Source organism: Phyllobates terribilis, unplaced genomic scaffold (assembly GCF_046119375.1).
Source record: "Phyllobates terribilis strain yellow unplaced genomic scaffold, ASM4611937v1 Scaffold_71__1_contigs__length_7168151, whole genome shotgun sequence".
Taxonomy (NCBI): domain Eukaryota; kingdom Metazoa; phylum Chordata; class Amphibia; order Anura; family Dendrobatidae; genus Phyllobates; species Phyllobates terribilis.
This window is the reverse complement of record NW_027362831.1, coordinates 6,365,273-6,378,059: the sequence shown is the minus strand read 5'-3', so window position 1 is coordinate 6,378,059 and position 12,787 is coordinate 6,365,273. Positions and strand designations below refer to the sequence as shown.

The following is a 12,787-nucleotide window of genomic DNA, read 5'->3' as shown; positions in this document are numbered from 1 at the left end:
TACAAATAAGTTATGTTGTTCCCCATATCAGAATAACCTGTGGCTGGGGGGTAAATGTCCCTGTGAAGCAAGCATTGCTCAGCATGGGGGCTTTGGTGAGAGTACAGGGAGATTTGTGGAGCTGTTTTCTTGTGAGGCCTACATTGAGAGAAGTTGGTGCAGGACTTACAGGCTGGAGCTGTCTGGCATCATGAGGGTTTAGACTGCTTCTTTTTCCACACTGAGGTGAGGCAGTAATAGCTCCAGAGCAGGAAGATAAGACCTTCCATAAGAAACGCTGCATACCAGACATGCTGACAGAGGTGGAGGACCTCAGATTAACCTCTGATCTCTTCTTTCTTTTCCATATCGGACGTCATGTTTGAGGCTGTAAATTGCTTATAATTCCCCCAGGAACACGGTCTGAAGAGAATACTCTCAGTGTGTGCGTTCTCTTGGTGCTATGTCCAGGCCATGATGGGGAGCAGGATTGTGTGATGTAACAATCTTGTGTGATGTAACATCCTTACGGAAACGCGATTTGTGACACCGATGGAACAGCGCCAGAACAGGAAGTGCGTATGAGTGTATTTATTTTAACAAGGCCAAACATGAGGAATGAGGAGTTGTCCTAGTAGTGGACAACCCCTTTATGAAGATGCAATTTTTGGTTAAAAATGAAAAAGGCTTCTCCTCAGTGTGACTTCTCTGAAGTTTAAGAGTTGATTTCCGTGTAAAACATTTCCCACATTAAGAACATGAAAATGGCTTCTCGTCTGTGTGAGTTCTCTGGTGACTAAGAAATGATGATTTCTTCACAAAACATTTCCCACATTCTGAACAGGAAAAAGGCTTCTCCCCTGTGTGAATTCTCTGGTGCTTAAGAAAAGCTGATTTCCAGCTAAAACATTTTCCACATTCTGAACAGAAAAAAGGCTTCTCCCCTGTGTGAATTCTCTGGTGCTTAACCAAATCTGATTTCCGGCTAAAACATTTCCCACATTCTGAACAGGAAAAAGGCTTCTCCCCTGTGTGAATTCTCTGGTGCTTAAGAAAAGCTGATTTCCAGCTAAAACATTTTCCACATTCTGAACAGAAAAAAGGCTTCTCCCCTGTGTGAATTCTCTGGTGCTTAACCAAATCTGATTTCCGGCTAAAACATTTTCCACATTCTGAACAGAAAAAAGGCTTCTCCCCTGTGTGAATTCTCTGGTGCTCAACCAAATCTATTTTCCGGCTAAAACATTTTACACATTCTGAACAGGAAAAAAGCATCTCCCCTGTGTGAATTCTCTGGTGCTTAACCAAATCTGATTTCCGGCTAAAACATTTCCCACATTCTGAACAGGAAAAAGGCTTCTCCCCTGTGTGGATTCTCTGGTGCTTAAGAAAAGATGATTTCCAGCAAAAACATTTTCCACATTCTGAACAGAAAAAAGGCTTCTCCCCTGTGTGAGTTCTCTGGTGCTTAACCAAATCTGATTTCCGGCTAAAACATTTCCCACATTCTGAACAGGAAAAAGGTTTCTCCCCTGTTTGAATTCTCTGGTGCTTAAGAAAAGCTGATTTCCAGCTAAAACATTTTCCACATTCTGAACAGAAAAAAGGCTTCTCCCCTGTGTGATTTCTCTGGTGTATAACAACATCTCATTTCCGGCTAAAACATTTCCCACATTCTGAACAGGAAAAAGGCTTCTCCCCTGTGTGAATTCTCTGGTGCTCAACCAAATCTATTTTCCGGCTAAAACATTTTCCACATTCTGAACAGGAAAAAAGCATCTCCCCTGTGTGAGTTCTCTGGTGATTAACCAAATCTGATTTCTGGCTAAAACATTTTCCACATTCTGAACAGGAAAAAGGCTTCTCCCCTGTGTGAGTTCTTTGGTGCTTAACAAAATTTGATTCATCGTTAAAACACTTCCCACATTCTGAACAGGAAAAAGGCTTCTCCCCTGTGTGAGTTCTCTGATATTTGATTAAACTTGATTTCTCTGTAAAACATTTTCCACTTTCTGAACAAGAAAATGGCTTCTCCCCTGTGTGACTTCGCTGGTGATTAAGAAGATCTGATTTCTGGTTAAAAAATTTCCCACACTTGAAACAAAAAAATCTATTCTCTGCTGTGCGAATGTTTTGATGTTTAAGAAAAGACTTTTCGAGGGAAAAACTATTTCCATATTCTGAACATGAAAATGGCTTCTCTGCTTTAGGAGCAGTTTGTTCTTTAATGCTTATTTTGTGACTTTGATTTTCCTTAGTAGTCAGTAATGAATCAGAAGACAGGACCTGTTTCAAAGGATCAGATGACAGATCTTTGCTGTGAAGGGATGATGGTATATCTGGAGTAATGGCATTCACTTCAATTGTATCCTGTGGGATCTCAAGATGATCTGATTTAAAAATTGAAGATGTCATCTGTCCCTCTGATCTCCTGGTACAGTCATCTGCCAAGAATAAAACCAATTATTATTTATGAATAACATATCCTTAAAATTTATATTGTTGAATATTCCTAATTAAACTCTATGTAAAAATGTACTTGGTAAGTATCATTATTTACCAAGAAAACATATCACAGAAAAAATCAGCCTTACCAACAAAAAATCAGATAACAAATGCATTAGCATTTTAGTGTTGGTTGGGTGTACTGGGGTGTCTGTCCATGTGGGGTGCACTTATATAGTGCTGGGCAGCCTTCCTGATGTAATAGTATGGGCATCATCACTATCCTAAGCCAGACACTGTGCATCAAACCTACCCGTGTGACTGGCGTCCTATGCAAGCTTCATCTGTGTGCATCTTTAATACAAGGCAACCACCCCCTCCATGAATTGGTAGGTTTGTGAATGGTTGCTCCATCAGTATTTTGCACCTGCGCTGCCCCCACCTTTATCATGGGGGTCTGCGGCATCCAGCTAGTGCATTTGTTATATGATTTGGTGTTGGTAAGGCTGTATCTTTTTCTGTGATTTTTTTTAAATTTTGCCCTATGTTAGCCATCATTATTCACCAAGACAATAACAGTTCACAATCTAATAGAAAACCTCATAGGATGAACCAGTGGATTGTAGTGTCCAACTGTTTGTTCATTCTGCCTCCCAAATATGGAATAAAAAGCCACCAAACAATGTTATGTAGGTGAAATAATATCAATAAAAACTTCTACTCATCTCACAAAAAACAAGTCCCCACTCAGGTCCATCATCTGTCAATGGAAAACCAGAGGTTTCCACATTATTAGTGGCTCAAGGGCTTTTGAAAAGCAACATGGCTTCCATAAACCAATCCAGCAATATCCGATCTCCCAAAGTCAGATCTCCCCCTCACTTCTGAGCCTTGCAGTGCGCCCAAACCACATTTAGCATCCAAGTATTTGGCATTACCATAGTGAGAAGAACCCACTTAATTGATGGTGTGTGTCTCCTGGAGCACAATCTGGGCACTATGTGTTGGGTAATAAAATTATATATTTGTCATTTTACTCTCCAACATCCACTGCGTGCTAATTTCCGGAAAGTGCCTGGGGAATCAAAATAGTCACTACTCCTATAGATTATTTCACTGAGGGTTAAAATTTCCAAAATGGAGTCACTTTATGGGGATTTCTACTGCTCTGGTTTTCTGCAATATGGTCACATTAGGACTTCTGAAAATGGTGTGTCCCATCTCCTCTGGGATCTGCTCCTGCGACGTCTGCTTCTCTCACCAGGAGCCGCCTTATTCATCCTGCAGGTGGCGCTGGTGATGGAGGAGACGTCAGAACCAGAAGCTCTGGGCGGCGCAGGCTCTGTCCAGCCACTAAGATTAGGGTTGCTGGGACCAGTAGTACCATCCAGTCTGGCAGTATGGGTGTGTGTGCTGTCCAGCTGGAGTAATCTGCTCCCTGCTTCAGCCATTTGGAGAGCACCACACCCTACTAAAGCTGGAAGCATATTGCTGGGAGCTGCCAGATACAGCCTTGTTCTCCTCTGGTTCAGTCCTCTGTGCTCAGCTCCCGGTTTGTGTATTTGTGTCCTGTTGTGACCTCGGCCAGTTTACTGACTACTTTTGTGTGATTTTGTATTTTCTCTGACCTCCATGTTCTGACCCGGCTACCTGACTATTCTTCTTTCCATCTCACACCACAGAACATTAGGTAACACTGTGGCCCAAGCTTAGGGGTCTCTGTCTAAGTCCAAATACATGTAGAGGGGTTAAAGGATGATGAGCAAGGCAAACCCTGGGATCTGGAAAATGGAGTAGATAGCGCCAAGCCTGTTTGTGGTGGCCATCTTTTGAGCTGCCAGGTGACAACGAACAGTGCCCCCAATACATTGTGTCTGCAAACTATTCCAGCAAGATCTGCATTCAAATAGCTAAATGTCGCTCCTTCCCTTCTTAACCTGCCATGTGCCCAGACAGTAGGGTACAACCGTATATAGAGTATTGTCGGATTCAAGAGTAGTTGGAAGTTTGTAAGGTCCATTTGTTTCCTATTATCCTTTGTGAAGAATTCCAAAGTTATCACCATATAAAGTGACACACGTCAGATTTCAAAAATGGGTCTGATTAGGAACACAAAACTGGCTGCAGGAAGGGGTTAAAGCAGAGGATTACTGAAGTCAAAAACTGTGAGTATAGACAATAACACATCTACTGAAATGATCAAACTCAACAGTCTCCATCAGTAAGTAGTGAGTAACTAGTGGTGAAACCTCTCTGGGGTAATTAGAGTATGGAGCTCAGGGGCTCTTGGGAATCTAAACTATCGTAAGGGAAAATATTTTCTGTCAGATGAGTTTCAAGAAGAAATATTAGATGTTCAAAGAGAACTTTTTATAATAATGCAGAGCTGAGGTGTCTTATATTTAGCTTAGAGATATATCATGGCACAGGTGTAATGTTTTCTGTATAGTTTATCACAATCTGGTTTGAAGTTAGTCGATTTTAAAAGAAATTGAAAAGTCAGGATAAAGGGAAACTCTGCTGTTATTGTACAGAAATTCACACTTGTTCCTCACTGCACATTTAATGCTGTCGATCATAAAAGTGACGTTCGGCCAGAAAGACTGGACCTGGTCTTGTAGGAACCATATGAGCACATTCAGCAGCACAGAAGGGAGAGAAGGTAGATTCATCCAATAAGATATCAGGGATCTAGGAAGCCAACAGCATCATTACCCTCCACTTTCATCATAATATTTTTCTTCAAGTGATTTTCTGGCTTTGTGGTTTACAGATCTGGGCAGGTAACGGTCAGCGTCTCCTAATCCCAGGGGGTAGGTTGATCTTCCAGGTTGTAAGTTCTATGGAAAAGGGTTTTAAATGCCCAAAATCATTTGAACAGTTTTGGGTGGAGGAGAATGTTGTGATCTAGCGGCAAAATGGTGATCACACGATTGTGATATGGCCAGACTACACCACTGATAAAGCAGCCACAGCCGGTGACTGAGAAGAATCTGTGACTTCTCTGCATTTAGTGGTCACTACTCACCTGGGTGGTCATATGTAGGAATCTCCTCTTTACACCGCTCATCACCCCTCACATATGTCTCTGTAGTATTAATATGGGTCAGATCTTCACCCTGAAACAAATATTGTAAAAGTCACAAACAGATGAGAAGTCCCATCTATGATCGGCTCTAATCCTGCCATCTCCAACGTACTCATTACACAAGTATAAAATATATAATACTGGTGGATAAAACAAGACTGAACACAAGACCTTCACAGATTTCTACACATCATAGGGGAGATCTCATGACACCTTCTCTCCATCTACCTGATGATCCTGAGGAACATTGGGATCTTCTTGTTTACAGTCCTGTGGAAGAAGAGGAGGGGGACATCTCTCTGGTGTTGTCCTCTTACTGGATAGATCTGGAGGAAACACATACAGGGACTGAATTCATTCTTTACATACAGATAATTATAGGCAGTGTGTATTCAGTCCTGTCTATTACCTGATGATGTGAGGGGCTGGGGAACCTCCATCATGACGTCCTTGTACAGATCTTTGTGTCCTTCTAAATACTCCCACTCCTCCATGGAGAAATAGACAGCGACATCCTGACATCTTATAGGAACCTGACACATACAATGATACAGTCATCCCCCCGATCCCTTCATAGTGCTATTGTATAATGTCCCAGCATTCCCAGCAGTGTCACCTCTCCATTCAGCAGCTCAATCATCTTGTAGGTGAGTTCTAGGATCTTCTGGTCATTGATGTCCTCATGTATCAGGGGGTGTCTTGGAGGCCCCGTGATTTGGCTCAGGGGTCTTCCCCATCCCTCAGACACAGGGTCCTGACAGCGCTCACTAGAGGTCTTCTTCACTACTGTGTAATCCTGGTTATGGAGAGACACATTAATAAATCTCACTACAGACATTTCCAGAGTCCTCACCTCTCCAGTTCTGTCCATCTGTTATTTCCATAGATAATAATGATGTAATGTGACATCATCAGAATCTCTCACCTCTCCAGTAAGACGGAAGAGGATCTCTAGGGTGAGGTGTAATATCCTCTCTGCCATCTTGTCTCTGTCCATATCCATCTTTGATGGGTCCATAAGGAAAATTCTCTTTAATAGATCTTCACTGAGAGGATCTGATATTGTAGGGACCTGAATGAGAAGATGATGAGCCGATGTAACATCATAAAAATCCTGTGTAATAATACAATTACTGGAGATAATACGGGGAAACATATGAGGAGATTTATTATTTTACAGTATTTAGTTTTCTTCTTTACATCTAGTAATAAAACCTATATATTTTAGGCCACAGACAACAAGCAGTTTCTTCCTTGGAGTCTGCAGCTGAACACGTTTCTCATAGACTCATCTTCCATAAAGCTAATTCTCGTCTCATTTACCGACACTGCAGGAGATATTCAATACACGTGACATGAGAAATAACTACTTCATGAGGAGGACGACATCTTTATCTTCTACTGCGGCTCTTGAAACATATTTAACCAGAGTTCTTTACTGACTACATCTCCACCGGTTGTTTATATGAATGTTTCCCGTCTTCCCCGGACTGTAATCTTCTATCAAGTGGCATCTCATGTCTTAACAGAAAAAAGGCTTCTCCCCTGTGTGAGTTCTCTGGTGCTCAACCAAATCTGTTTTCCGGCTAAAACATTTTCCACATTCTGAGCAAGAAAAAGGCTTCTCCCCTGTGTGAGTTCTCTGATGTCTGATAAAACTCGATTTCTCTGTAAAACATTTTCCACTTTCTGAACAAGAAAATGGCTTCTCCCCTGTGTGAATTCTCTGGTGATTAACAAGATTTGATTTCTGGTTAAAAAATTTCCCACACTTGAAACAAAAAAATCTATTCTTTGCTGTGTGAATGCTTTGATATTTAAGAAAAAACTTTTTCGAGGGAAAAACTATTTCCATATTCTGAACATGAAAATGGCTTCTTTGCTTTAGGAGCAATTTGTTTTTAATGCTTATTTTGTGACTTTGATTTTCCTTAGTAGTCGGTAATGAATCAGAAGACAGAACCTGTTTCAAATGATCAGATGACAGATCTTTGCTGTGAAGGGATGATGGTATATCTGGAGTAATGGCATTCACTTCAATTGTATCTTGTGTGATCTCAAGATCATCTGATTTAAAAATTAAAGATGTCAGCTGTCCCTCTGATCTCCTGGTACAGTCATCTGCCAAGAATAAAACCAATTATTATCTTTTTAATAAAAAAATCCTTGAATTTTATATTTTTGAACATTTCTAATTAAACTCTCTGTAAAAATGTACTTTATGTAAAAAGGAGATTTTTGTGTACTCACCGTAAAATCTCTTTCTCTTAGCCTCTAATTGGGGGACACAGGACCTTGGGTGTTATGTGCTGTCCACTATGCATAATCTGAAAAAGATTAACCGTGGCTCCTCCTCTGCAGCATACACCCCTGGACGGCATCAGCCTTCTCCAGTTTGTGCAAAAGCAGTAGGAGGAACGTAACATGGATAACATAACCATGCCTATAAGAAGGCAACTATGTACGAGCTCAAGGGAAAAACAATATGAGAACTCAACATAACAACGGCCCGGAACGGACAACAGGGTGGGAGCTGTGTCCCCCAATTAGAGGCTAAGAGATTTTACGGTGAGTACACAAAAATCTACTTTACTCTGTCGCCTCATTGGGGGACACAGGACCTTGGGACGTCCCAAAGCAGTCCCTGGGTGGGAAGCAATGGACGAATATTGTGTAGACGGGCGCCGCCTGCAGAACACATCTGCCCAGGCTCGCATCTGCTGAGGACTGGGTATGAACCCTGTAGTGTTTGGTAAACGTGTGTAGGCTAGTCCAGGTGGCTGCCTTACACACTTGTTGTGCCGAAGCCTGGTGCCGAATGGCCCAGGAGGCCCCTACCGCACGTGTGCCATAATACCTGCTGGAAGAGGAAAATTTTTGAGGCGGTAGGTCTCTTGTATGGTGGATTTGATCCACCTGGCAAGGGTAGCTTTGGAAGCTGGCAGACCCTTGCTGCCGCCTTCCAGAAGAAGGAAAAGAGAATCAGACTTCCGGAAGGGCGCAGTCCTAGACACATAGATACGCAATGCCCTGACAAGGTCAAGCGTATGCAGAGCCTTCTCCACTCTATGAACCGGGACCGGACAGAAGGATGGCAGTGAAATTTTCTCATTGAGGTGGAAGTTGGATACAACCTTCGGGAGGAAGGATGGGACCGTACGGAGGACTACCTTGTCCTGGTGAAAAGCCAGGGAGGCCGTCTGCAGGAGAGTGCTCTCAGTTCAGACACCCTGCGTAGCGAGGTGATTGCCACCAGGAAAACCACTTTCTGGGATAGAAGGCGGAGTGGGACTTCCCTAAGGGGTTCAAAAGGTGTTTCCTGCAATGCTGTCAGCACCAGGTTGAGGTCCCACGTTTCTAGTGGTCGTCTGTAGGGGGGAACCAATTGGGAAACCCCCTGAAGAAATGTCCTTACTTGCGGCTTGTTAGCGATGCACCTCTGAGAAAGCACTGAGAGAGCTGACACCTGGCTCTTAAGGGAGGCCAGGGACAGTCTGGCCTCCAGACATGATTGGAGAAACCCAAGTACCCTGGGGAGGGAATAAGGGAATGGGATTTGGCCACGAGAGATTCGCACCAGGTAAAGAAGGCTTTCCAGGTACAGTAATAAATCTTAGCAGAGGTTGGCTTCTGTGCCCTGAACATGGTTCCAATGACTTCCGGCGAGAACCCTGACTGGGTTAGAACCCAGGTCTCAATGGCCAAGCCGTCAAATTGAGGGCCTCTGAGTTCTGGTGGTAGAACGGGCCTTGTGACAGAAGATCGGGGTGGTCGGGGAGACGCCAGGGGACGTCTGCTGTGAGCTGTATGATGTCGGCGTACCATGTACGTCTGGGCCAGTCCGGTGTGATTAGGATGGTTGGAATTCCCTCTTGCTTGATCTTCCTCACCACTCTGGATATCAGGGTAAGAGGTGGAAAAATGTACAGGAACTGGAACTGGGTCCAGTCCTGAACCAGGGCGTCCGCTCCTAGCGCCTGCGGATTGTGTGTTCTGGCCATGAAGTTGGAGACCTTGGCATTGAAGTGGGATGCCATTAGGTCCACGTCTGGAGTCCCCCAGCGATGGCAGATCTGTCAAAAAACTTCGGGATGGAGAGACCACTCTCCTGAGTCCATTCCTTGCCGGCTGAGGAAGTCTGCTTCCCAGTTGTCCACACCCGGAATGTGGACCGCAGAGAGAGCCGAACCTGTGTCTTCCGCCCAGTGGAGAATGTGTGTCACTTCTCGCATCGCCTTGGCACTGCGGGTCCCCCCTTGGTGATTCACATATGCCACAGCCGTGGCATTGTCCGACTGTATTCTGATGTGAGAGGCTGCCAGTAAGTGATGGAAGGCTCTCAATGCCAGGAGGATGGCACGAATTTACAAGATGTTGATGGGCATGGTCGCTTCCGCTGGGGACCACTTGCCCTGTGCTCTGTGGTGTAGGTGTACCGCACCCCAACCCGTCAGGCTCGCTTCGGTGGTCAGAACCTTCCATTGACCAGTGAGAAAGGATTTCCCCTTTGTTAGTGAGGTTGGGTTGAGCCACCAGTGGAGGGACCTCCTGGTTGACGACGTCAGCTGGAACTCCCTGTCGAGAGAAAGAGGGTTCCTGTCCCATGACTTGAGGATGGCTAGTTGGGGAGGCCTGAGGTGAAGCTGGGCAAATGGGACCGCTTCTATTGCCGCCACCATCCTGCCAAGGACTCTCATGGCAAACCGGAGAGATCAAGGGGGTTTGCTGAGGAGGGTGCGAACTCCTAGACAGAGAGGCAGTGCCTTGTCCTTGGAAAGGAGCACTAGACCCCTTAAGGTACTGAATAGCATTCCCAGGAAGGTCAGAGACTGACTCGGGGTTGGTGATGACTTTTGTAGGTTGACTAACCAGCCCAGGCAACTCAGAGTGTCGATTGTGATTGAGACACTGAGCTCGCAGTCCTTGAAGGTGGGAGCCTTGATATGGAGATCGTCCAGGTATGGAACGACTACTATGCCTCTGGAGTGCAGGACGTCCATGGTGGCTGCCTTGACTTTGGTAAACACTCTGGGAGCCGTGGCGAGTCCGAACGGGAGAGCCACGAACTGGTAGTGGTCCTGGTCGATTGCGAGCCTGAGAAATCTCTGATGGGCGGGCGCAATTGGTATATGCAGGTATGCGTCTTGTATGTCTATGGAGGCGAGAAATTCTCCCTTTTCCATAGACGCAATGATGGACCGAAGGGACTTCATGCGGAAGTGACGTACCCGTACATATTTGTTGAGCTGCTTTAGGTCCAGTATGGGCCGTATGCCGCCTCCTTTATTGGGGACTACGAATAAATTGGAGTAGAACCCTCGGAAGCGCTCGGCCGCGGGGACCGGTACTATGACTGCAGCTTGAAGAAGCGAGAAGACCGCTTGGCGGAAGGCACGAGCCTTGTGTGGCGGTTTTGGGGGAACAGAAATAAAGAGTCTGTTTGATGGGTTGGAAGTGAATTCTATCTTGTATCCCGAAGACACTAGTTCCCTGACCCACCTGTCTTCTGTAATAGGCAGCCATACTTGATGAGAGAGCAAAAGTCAGCCACCTACAGGTGAGGTGTCTTCTGGAGTCCGTGAGTCATGATGAGGAGAAGGTCTGAGGTTTTCCTCCTTTGGACTTTGACTGGCCTGCTTTTGACTGCCAGGTCTTGTCCGACTTTTGCATCGGCCGCGAGTTGTACCTGCGTGGGAGGCGGTTGTTATTTTGTGCTGGCCGTGAGGCGGACCAGCCCGAAGAGTTCCGAAAGGATCGGAATCGAGTTTGGTTATGCTTATTGTAAGTGCGTTTGGGTTTCAGTTGGGGGAGGAGAGGTACTCTTACTCCCGGTGGCGTTGGATATCATCGTATCCAACTGTTCACCAAAAAGTCGACCACTGCGGTACAGGAGGTGCGTAAGGGACTTCTTTGAGGCTGCGTCTGCTTTCCATTACCGCAGCCAGAGGATACGCCGAATCGTGATGGCGTTTGATGCTATCCCCGCTGCACCCCTTGCATAATCCAGAGCTGCATGAAGCATGTAATCTGCTACAACTGCTATTTGAACCGCTTGGTCCGACAGCTCAGGAACAGATACTGGGAGGCCAGCTTGTAAATTTTGGGCCCAAGCCAGGATGGCCTTGGCAACCCAAACTGAAGCGAACGCGGGAGCCAGGGAGGCCCCTGCGGCCTCGAAAATTTAACGAGCCATGCGTTCTACCTGCCGGTCTGCTGCGTCCCTGAGGATTGAGCTATCTGGCAGTGAAAGGAGTGACTGTGCTGCTAGCCTAGAGACTGGGGGATCCACTTTGGGTGGATCTGTCCATTCCTTGGTGGTCTCCTGTGGGAAGGGGTACCGCGCTTCCAGATATTTGCGATTGGTAAACTTCTTCTCAGGCTGTGAGAACTGCTTTTTAAGGATCGACAAACTCTGGGTGGTCAAAAAAGACCTTAGGCGGCTTCAGAACTCCTTCAAATAAAATCTTGTTGTGGTGCCTCTGGGGGCGGATCAGAAATGTCCAGCACCTGATGGATGGACGAGATTAATACCTCAACTAGCGCTGTATTGCTAGGGGGAACTGGGATCAGGGACCCTTCAGTTTCCTTGTCTGAGTCGGAATCACAGATGCCTTCCGAATCCTGTGTATCGCTAAGGTGTCTCCTGCTGGGTGAACCAGGGTGGAGGCCTTCTCTGGTCGGGGATCCCTGCGGAGAACTGTATTGTATGTCCCTGGTAGGGGACGGTCTAGATGATCTGGAACTATGGTATGTCTCCCTAGAAGGGGATGACCGTGTGCTATGGGATGACGCAGATGAACGTGACCTGTGGGTCCGCTTGTGTCCTGACCTAGACGTGGATGTGCCCGGGTCAACATGTCCCTGAGTCGAGCTTTCCCTTTGCTGGGTAGCGTTCATAGCCGAGGCATGACTTTGCAGAGCCTGAAGCAATGTGGAAGTTAGGTTATCTATAGACTGTGTCATAGATTGCGATATCTGAGTGACCCATTCCAGCATGGCATTAGACACCGAAGCATTGGCAGGGGCTTCTTGGGGCTCTGGCACAGTAGCCTGGATGCAGTCCTGGCAGTGCGGATACATGCTGCCGCTGGGGAGAGTATTGCTGCAGGCTGTACAGAGTGCATAATAGCAGTCCTGCCTGGTTCTCTTGGACCTTGAGCCCGGCATAGTGCACTGGGGTGGCTATGCAGAGGGCCCTACAGGGGAGGCTATGCAGAGGAGCCTATAAGGAATAATGGACTCACAGCCGAGGAAGAACTCCAGCTGTGATCTTAT

At 45.9% G+C, this 12,787-nt stretch overlaps 1 pseudogene; it reads right to left on the bottom strand.

Annotated features, from left to right (window-relative positions):
* Positions 1–336: 336 nt before the first annotated feature.
* LOC141194433 (uncharacterized) overlaps positions 337–12,787 on the bottom strand; it is a 53,375-nt pseudogene continuing 40,924 nt past the window's right edge.